The following is a 10,727-nucleotide window of genomic DNA, read 5'->3' on the forward strand; positions in this document are numbered from 1 at the left end:
TATTAGTTGTAAAATAAAGAAAATTTTCCCACGATATCTCTTATATTATTAAAAAAAACTATTTTTAATTATTATGCACTCTGTGACAAGCTAAACGATGATCTTATTTTACTAGATAACGCCCACATTTAAATATGAATGGACAAACATACCCTCGCGTGTATTCAATGTTATAACCCAATCTAACATTCTCTTCTCCCAACAAACCACCATTGACCGAGGGCAAGGCCATTGGACACATCGCCGGAATTAAATTCGTTTTTTTTTTTGTGAAGGCCAAACGCCTAATTTTTTCAAAACTCTAGGGGAGAAACGCCTAGAATTTTCAAATGTCCCTAGGAGATTCGAAAGTTCTAGGCGTTTTATCCCGTAGAATTTTCCAATTTTTTTTCGTTTTTTGTTTTTATCATAACTTTTGATCCCAAACTTGGATTAAAACAAATAATATATAGTTGAAAAACTCTAGAAGTCTACTTTTCAACCCAATTCGAATCAAGTTAATATCATTTCTAGATTTTAAGATATGATTGAAATAGTGCAAGGGTGTTGGTTTTGGACCAAACTTAGTATTGTAGCCATATCTTAAGATCTAAAAATGATATTGATATGATTCTAATTGGGTTAGAAAATAGACTTGTAGAGCTTTCCAACGATATATTATTTGTCTTAATTTGAGTTATGGATCAAAAGTTATGATAAAAACAAAAAACGCAAAAAAAATGAAAAATTCTATGGGTGGCAACGCCTAGAATTTTCGAATCTCCTAAGGACTTTTGAAAATTCTAGGCGTTTCTCCCCTAGAGTTTTGAAAATTTTAGGCGTTTGGCTTCCACAAAAAAAAAAAAAAAAAAAAAACGACTTTAATTCCGGCGATGTGTCCGATGACCTTGCCCTCGATTGGTGGTGGTTTGTTGGGAGGAGAGAATGCACGATTGAGTTAGAGGCCAGAGAAGAAAAATATGGAGTACACACGAGAGTATATTTGTGCATTTATATTTAAATGCGGGCGTTACCAGGTAAAATAAGGGCGCCGTTTAACAATCCCCTGAAATAATTACGTAATATGTGTATACAAAATCTATAAACAAATATAAAATTTAGAATAATTTATAAAAAAAAAAAACAGTAAATATTCGAGCGTTGCTCGGGTAAAAGACTTGTGATGATAATAATAATGCTAATATGCTATCTTAATCTAGTATGTCTATCCGGGCCTATAATCGTCATTCCACACTAAAGAAGCGTGGGTATTTTGTCATTCTCTGGTACTGGGCCAGTCAGTCGTTAGACTTGTTACGTCCTTAGGTAACCAGAAGTTACAGTCTACAACCAATCATAGTTTTTTTTTTTTTTTTTTTTTATCACTATCGTTAGTTTGGAGTTGGGCAAAGGAGGAGAGAATCTGAGAAGGCGAGAACTCTTATCCCACTTTCTGATCATACCAATAAGGGGGTGTTTGGTAAATGGGAATTGAGGGTGGAAAACTGGAAATGGGACTTTTAATCCCAAATAAAAAAAAAAATATCTTGTTTGTAAAATGGGATTGGAAATAAAGAAGGGAATGGGATTGAGAATAAATGGGGTGAATTCCTATTAATTTATTACCTAAGGAGGATAGGTAATAAATGAATGGAAATGGGAATAAGTAGAAAATGACATTTTTGGCATTAATGAAAAGAATGGAGGAGAAAGATTAGTAAGGGTAATTTTGTATTTTTGTTATTTATTCCCCATCTATTCCCATTCACTACCCAAACAAAATATTGTCATATTTTTATATACTAGTTGTTGGTGCGCGCGTGTCCCAACATAATCACTACAAAATTGATATTATAGTGTAACACTTGACTTATAATGTAAATGTATATTGATATTTATGTTTTATTTGTTGTTATTTGACTGTTAGATGACACCTTTCTTCATTTTCATACTCTTAATCTTCCAACTTATAATAATCATTAACTTATTGCTTTTTAACACTCGCTCTCATTAGCCGCCCCCCTTTCTCACTTGCTCTTCTCTCATTTTCCATCTTTCTTTACATTTTACCGATTGATCACTTTTATGGTTTTACAAATTTTAGAATCTTTATGAAAAATACTATTTATTTTTTTTGACGGGAAAATATCAAGACAATTTATTACTCAAAATCGTGCTCAACATCAGCCAATACTAGATGGGAAATTTCACTAGGAACTTCCTCCATCCACACTCTAAGTTCCTCAAAGGAAGAACTAAGTTTAGCAAGAGCGTGGGCTACACCATTGCCACTACGCTTTACAAAGGAAAAACAACATGAAAGGCACCTACTGGAAAGATGAAGAATGTCATGGATGACCATACCAAATAGAGTATTAGGAGCACACCCCTTCGACAGGTGACTAAACACCTTAAAACAATCAGTTTCCAGGCATAACTTGCTGAACCCCGAATCCAGAGCTATGGATATGGCGTGGCGCATTGCTAAGGCTTCAGCTACATCAACCTCAAACTTACCCCTTAGACAAAGGCAAGTGGAGGCCATTACATCCCCCGTATCATCCCGCATCACACTCCCAAAGCCCACTGAGTTGTTGTTGAACATCGCCACATCGGAATTAACCTTTATCAGTCCATGATCTGGTGGTTTCCATTTATCCTCTAATAGCTGATGGCTGTGTGTGGGAGTCTCCAAGGCTGACTGCGCTTGATCATAGTCCCTCACCATGCTCACTGCCCTGTGTATAACATTCATCACATCTCTCTTCCTCTTCTCAAAACACCAAGCGTTTCTACGGAGCCAAATGCCCCACACTATAGCCAGGAAGATATTCCACCATTGAGGATTCTTATGTATCGTTCGAATAGAGGCACACCAATCTCCGAAAGTCAGCCCCTGGAAACTTTCCACCTCCAAACGTAGAGGGGAGAGATACCAGATTCTTCTCACATCCGGGCATAGAGCTAACATGTGCAAAATCGACTCATTTTCAGCTCCACACATCTGACAAATGGGGTCAACAGACATACCTCGCTGAATAAGGCATTGATTCGCAGCCACTGCTTCTTTAATAGCTCTCCAAGCGAAGTTTTTAACTTTGGGTGGGATATCAGAGTTCCATATCACTGGCCAGTCGAATTTGCAGGGAGTTTTTGAGGATGTAGCTGTACCATTTCTTTCTTCCAAGGTCAACATATTATAGGCGCTTTTGACTGAGTAACATCCATCTTTTGTGAATTGCCAAACCCACGCATCCTTCCTGTCATAGAGGGGCACAGGAATATTACGTATTTCATTCACTTCCATCGAGGAAAAGCACGAGCTTAGGGCTTCAATATTCCAGTCATTATCAGCCCAGAGGTCTCTAACAAACATAGGGCCTCCATCTCTATTACTTGGGCTTGACATCACCTTAAAATCTGGAAGAGTTGGAACCCATGGGTCGTTCCAAATGTGCACTGTGGAACCATTCCCTAGAGCTTTTCTCGCTCCTTTCCAAAGTACATCCCTAGCTCCCATAATCGATCTCCATGTATAACTAGAGCTTGGGCACAGTTTTGCTTCCAATAATGAAGAGTGGGGGAAATACTTATGAAAAATACTATTTATCTTTTCCTTTATTACATTATAAATATGGTCTTCTAAAATGTTCATCTCTTTCTCCTTTGTTGAAGCCCCTCGACCTTTTTTTTTCTTCATTTTCATACTCCTAATTTCTCTCCATTTCCCTACTTTGTAGCCTCTTCAATTTCAAAATTAAACAGTAACACTATGTTTGGATAGAGAGAAATGAAGAAAAAAGGAGGGATGTATATCCTTTGTTTGGATATCTAATGCAAGAACGGAAGAGGAGGAAATTAGAAGGATCCATTTCCTTTCCTTTTTAATAAATCAAATCCCTCCATTGTTTGAGAGATTTAGAAGGAAAATGAAATATCACATTTTCCCTTTCCTCCCCTCCCTTTCCCTTCCCTCTTTTTCTTTCCCCTCCCTTTCCCTTCCCTCTTTTTCTTTCCCCTCCCTTTCCTTTCACTATTGTTATCCAAACATAGTGTAAGAATGGTCTTTTGAAGTGCTTCCAACCTCTTCCTTCCTCTATTACCTTGAAATCTCTCTCTCTCTCTCTCTCTCTCTCTCTCTCTTTATATCTCTCTCTAGTTTATCCTTCCTTCCTTCCTTCCTTCCTTCCTTCCTTATCTAATGATTTAGCATAATTTTCAAAGTTAATCCCTACTTGCTATCTCGTTCCCTTCTTCTCATACCCCTTCTAACCATTTTACATCTTCGTTTACAGTTTAACACTTGATTCATATGGTTTACAAAATTTAAATTCTTTTCAAAAAGTATTGTTTTACGGTTTTACCTACTTTCCTTGATTACATACTAAAGATGGCCATCTAAAAAGTTCTTCATCTCGTTCCCTTTCCTCAAAGCCCCTCGCCATTTTTCTTTCTTCATTTCACAATCCTATTGTTTTATCCATTTTCCTCCCTCATAGCTTTTAAGTCTTTTTTACAATTGAACACAACTAAGAATGGTCTCTTGAAATGTTTCTTACCCCTCTCTCTCTCTCCTAACCTTGTCTCCCTAAATAAATCTGAGGAGAACAGGGGAGAAGAAGAAATGAATTCGTAATTGAAAAAGGAGGGGGGGGGTCTTTTAAAAAGGTCAAACATTTCCAACGGTCACTGCCACGTAACATCTTACCTCCACATTACCTTCAACAACCGGTTAAAAAAAAATATCCTATTCATGGAAAATGGGTGTCAAAGGTCATATTATTGGGACCAAAGGTCATCTTATTTATGGAAGATGGTTGAAAGGTCATAATATCCTGACAATTCCAAGTATTGGAAAATAAATTTCTGGGATATAGAGGAAATACTACCACGTTCACCAATATTGGAAATATTGCAAATTTTACAGATTTAAGTTTTGCAAATTTGAGAATATCTAAGTTTAAAAGAAATTATCCTTGCAAAATACTTTGATGGTTATACAAATTTTAGTCAACACCAGCTTTTTAATGTCAAATCCTCTTCTTTATATGTAGAGCAGCTGTACAATATTAATGACTTTACAAAATTTAGAAAGTTTTCTTTATATATTCCACAATTACATTAAAGATGATTTCTTGTATATCTTCCTTCTATAAGGATGGTTTCCTCCATCTCTGTCTAGAATCTCCTCTTTTAATATTCCTCTAACCTCTGTATGTAAATATTGTTGATCTTACAGCAACCACGGTTTAATTAACAATAGAAATTGTAACAACACTAATTCATTTAACAATATGCAAAACAATAATTATCGAGATGTTGGGCATGTATACTAATAATGCAAGAGTACATATATGGGCCAAGTATAGACGAATTGTTGGAAACTAAGAATCTCATGATATATTGATATATGTTACATACAATGATACAAGTAATCTAATGAACAAAATTGAGTGAAAAAAAAAATAAAAATAATGAAGAGTACCAAGAAGATGAAAACCCAAAGAAATCAAAAGGACAAAAAAATTACCAGTAAACCAATGAAACAAAGAGTTATAAGTTTGTGAGCAGAAAGTGATGAAAACTTGAACTCGTACATGTAATCCAGAGCTGAGGAGCATGGTTGTGACCTTTGAATGGGGCTGATCTTTGGCTCTTTGTTGACTGTTGACTGTTGCCTCTCAACTCCAATTGTGTTCAGTTAAATCTTTGATGTACCTCTGTCATCCTCTCTTTGATTATAAATGACACATCAAAGCAATCTAGAGGAGTCAATCCTAAACCCAAACTTAGAATCTTCTTATCATTATCCTGCGACTCCTGTCACCACCCTCATCCCTCCATTTTCATTCACAGGTTCTGGATTATCCACACAACCAACAAATTACCATTATAATGAAGCAGTCAAAGATCAAAATTGAATATAAAATTTGAAAGATGAATTCACAATTTGAGGTAAACTAAATAGTCGTTCACATGATCCAAATACAATAACAAAAACGGATAGTCAACAGAAAAAAACTTCCACAAAATGAGCAGATAATACACAACTGATTGTACTAAACTAAACATAGCAGGCATATCCATTTTCAAAATAATTGCTTCATTTTCAGACAGCTCTTCGTCTACTATATGCTTTTCTGTTCAAGGTATTGCTTTTTCTGTTGTCTAATTCATTAACCAATCTTGAGCAAGAAAGCGAACAATTGAGTAAACCAGGAAATATAAAACAAAATTCAACAATTACACAATCATGTCAAAAATACCAGCATAATCAAGCAAATTAATATTGGCAATATGAAAAAAAAAGGTCACGAATTTAACAAGGATCTAATTAAACCAGTGGTCTGTGTGGTCGGGTAATTGTTTCTGCAGAAAAGCAAAGCACGGAAGGGGGGTTTAGGGTCTGACTGAACCAGTGGTTTTGCATAATCGACCATACTTTGATTTTACCTTTGTCGTCACCAAAGATTGTCCTCTAAAGTTGTCGTTCCTCAGGTGACGTTAGTGGCATCATCATCTTCTTTTATGCATACAGGTTGTTAACACTTTGATTATCAGATCATCATTTCTACTGCATTCAAACACTAATAACAGCATAAATAATTTCAAAAGTCAAATGGAGTAAAATTAGACACTACCTTAAGTTATCGTAAACCAAGTAAATCAATAGTTCTTTTTTCTTGTAAGTAAATCCATTACTTTTGAGTTGGAAAACCCATTCTGTCATCACAACTACCATCCATGTAACAACTACAATTTCCATCCTACACCCGAGTGTAGTTTTACACTTTTACACCCTTTCAAATTCCCCTCACCATTTACTCATGAAGCTGACCAAATTGGGAGGCAAATGTGTGAGTGTGTGAAATTACACCCGTTGTAGGATATACATCATATGTAACAACAGTTAACACGCTATAAGCCTATTATGATGAAATTTCAATGCAAAATAGGCCCTCAAACTCAACAAGAACACGTCGTAATTCGATGAAAATGCACTAAGTGACTGCACAACACAAGGTGCTTTCCACATACTTCACATCAGTACTCTAATTTCGAAGGGAGACAAACTCATTTATCAAAGACTTACACAAACACCCACAATTCCAAAAACAGGTATCAAACTCCCAACCCCTACAATCTAAAATAAGTATTTCTTCAATAAATTATAGGAATGATCACAAAAGTAACAACAACAACAAAAAAAAAAAAAATCAATCAATACATATAATGATAAAATAAGAGCAAATATATCTGAAACCGCGCTGATAAATAGAGAAATGGATACGAATTCGTAAAATGGTGAAAGTCGAGGAATTCTGCAAAATAAGAGACAGAACAAAAGTAATTATTTCAGTAATACTCAAAAGCAATATATAAGGATCTATTGAAGTAATATCAAACAAAAAGAACAATATTTCTGCACCTGAGGGACTGTCTTCCTTTGCTTTCTGTCCTGCAGCAATAACAATCTCGACAGGTAGAGGGGCAAAGGATGATCAATATTTGAGTTTAGCTTCTGCGATGTCTGAATAGATACCTTAGAAATGTATAGAGCCATATATCAGCTTTCATTATTTGCATTATAAGAAAACAAAAAAAAAATAAAAAAAAAAAAAGTTAAAAACAATAATTAGATGTCAGCAGGATCTTGCTAAATTATTCAATTACCATATCGTACACATAAACTCCGATATCGAGCAAGCCAACACCTCTTAAGAACCAACTCTTCCTATTCCAACGTTATGAACCGTGTAAATACAATTGGAAACAATTATAATAAGACATGAAAGAAGAGTAGAGCTCAAACCATCTCTTTCCGTGTCAACATTAACCTATGAACCATAGACCGAAGGGATCTTAATTCAGACTCGGACTCCTGGAGTTGATCAAGTGCAGAAATTGCCTCATCCCTAGCAGTCTATTCAAAATAAAGTGTCATTTTATCTATTAACAAGCATGAAAAGAAAATCAAGCTAGCATCTGAAAGATAGGGTAGCCAGAGAAGTAAAATTGGACACCTCTGCCTCTATCCTAAGTGCCACAACATCTCCAGTATTGCCACCATATTTTTGTGAAGCAACTCTGAGTGTAGCCTGCACATGAATAAAAAGAGGTGGATGATGGCTTTATTAAGAAAGAGTAACCCAAGGCAATTGTTTCAAAAACTATGGTGTGTATGCTATGTGATGTAAGTCATGTAACCCAAGGTAATTGTTTCAAAACCCTGATGTAAATAAAAATAAAAAAAAATAAAAAAAAAAAAAAAAAACGAACAACGAAACAATTCACTTATCAATTTACTAAAAACACTTGAAATTTCACAAAAAAAAGCACCTAACTTCAACTGATCTTGTTTCTCAATCAATCAAATTTAAATTCCATCAATTCCCAAAAAATATCAACAACACACAAATCACAACACATAACAGAAATTAATCAGACAAATATCCTAACATCAGATATTGCACAGAAAATTTTTCTAGAAATTAGATAAAATAAAAAATAAAAATAAAATAAAAAAAATAACAGATCGAACATCCAATGATACCTGAGTTCTTTTGCCTCAAACTCAAATCCACCAAACCTTGCTCCGGCTTCCGCCTATTTTAGAGAAAAAACAGAGAAACTGGAGGATAAGAAAAAAAAATAACGGCAAAAAAAAAAGGAAAAAAGAGGAGAAATAAACAAAACAAAAACAGTCAACATTCATATAACAGGTTAAATCTAATAGAAGAGATGAAAATTGAACCAATTAGAACAAGAAAGAGAAAGGAGACAGATATCGTATCCACAGCACATCAATAATTCTATTAACCTGCAGGAATGTTCTCAAATATCCAAAATAAATCCAAATATTCCTATTAAAACTGCAGAAATTTACTCTTTTCTCTTTAAACTTGCCCTTTGGTCTTCGTTTTTCTTTCTCTTCTTCTCTTGCTCTTCTTCCCCTCGATTTGATTCTTCCCACCGACACGGGGACAGTTTACAGGCCATGTCGAAAACAACCACATACTCCTCTCCGTCGCCTACAAAAACGTAATCAGTTCTCTTCATGTTGTTTTGGCAAATTGATAAATCTAGGCTGGTTGCTGCAAAGTGTTAAAAACATGCCAAACTTCATACATGAGGTGGCAATTTATACAACTACACAAAATGCTCAAGCAATTTAGTCTCGTTCTTGTATGTGAGATTCCTTTTCTTACCTTTTCATGACCTTCACCTACATTGAGAGTTTCTACTATCTTCACCACCTCTTCTGAAGTCCCATTCTATAACAAAAGCAAAAAAGTAACTATATCAATTTTTAAAATATTTTCTTAGAGGTCACTATATACAAAAATAGGGTAATTATATCAATTTTGACCACATTTACATAAAGGTCACTATATACAAAAATAAGGTAATTATATCAATTTTGACCACATTTATACAGATACCACTATATATAAAAATAAAAATAACGAAGGTCACTATATATAAAAATAAGGTAACTATATCTATTTGACCACATTATACAGAGGCCACTGTATATAAAAATAACGAAGGTCACTATGTATAGAAATAAGGTAACTATATCTATTTTGATAACACTTGCACATATATATATATATATATATATATATATATAAAGAGGTCATCATATATAAAAATAAGGTAACTATATGACATTTACACAAAGGTCATTATATACGAAAATAAGGTAACTATATATAAACTTCGGGTAATTATAAAAGTCGTTATAAATAAAAATAAGCTAATTATATTCATTTTTACTACATTTTAAAAAGATCACTACATGTAAGCCTATGTAGGATTCGAACCCACATCATGTGCAATGCAAGTGCACAATGCTCGACCAATTAAGCTAATAGGCTTCCAGCACACAGAAACAATATACTCCATAGCTATTAACTCATTGTGATAGCTATTAACTCATTGTGATGTGAGGAGGGCAGTAGGGATACATCACTGTTTCAAAATTGGGCCTCCACCAGTTAGCAACACACTCACCAATCTGCAAAATCACATAATTTAGACCTAAATATTTTTAAGGTATACGAAGTATGTCTCTACAAGAAATTTGCTTCAAATCAACATTTCAGAATAACAGCAAAAAGAAAAAAGAAGAGTGTTCGAGACAAATAATCAGAAAGAATATCACACAAAGAACACAAAGTATCACACCTGCCAATTATGTGGAATAAGCATGCAGTCCAAATGAACGCATTCCAAGTGTCCAAACAAATCATGTTGATTTAAGGCAGAAATTTGAGAATTTAGAAAAGCTTGCAGGAATGATAACATCATCAATTTTTAGCCGAAGGTGTTCTTTGGCTGTTATCCTCATGTTTTCAGCAGCCTATTCATGAAAAAGATAGATTCTTCTGCAATTAATAAGGTTGTATCCCATGAAAGCTTATTAACTACCTAGCAAGAGAAAAATTCATATACCTTTGGGGCTGCTTGGGCAGATTTCCATAATATTGCAACGCATGCTTCAGGAATGTCAAAAGGGAAATAATAAGGTAAGCATGTATTGGAAAATGATGAAGGAATTTGAACAATAATAAGAAACCAAAAATAAACAATAGACGCGAAGAAAACCTAGCAACATAGAAAGCAGAATTCTCAAGCATAAACAATTTATTGCAGCAGCAGATGGCCAAAGCTCCCCCAGAACCACCTTCACCAGTGACTATTGAGATGACAGGAACTCTCAGTCCAAACATAGACCTTATGTT

This window comes from Chenopodium quinoa, unplaced genomic scaffold (genome assembly GCF_001683475.1).
Source record: "Chenopodium quinoa cultivar QQ74 unplaced genomic scaffold, ASM168347v1, whole genome shotgun sequence".
NCBI classification, from domain to species: domain Eukaryota; kingdom Viridiplantae; phylum Streptophyta; class Magnoliopsida; order Caryophyllales; family Amaranthaceae; genus Chenopodium; species Chenopodium quinoa.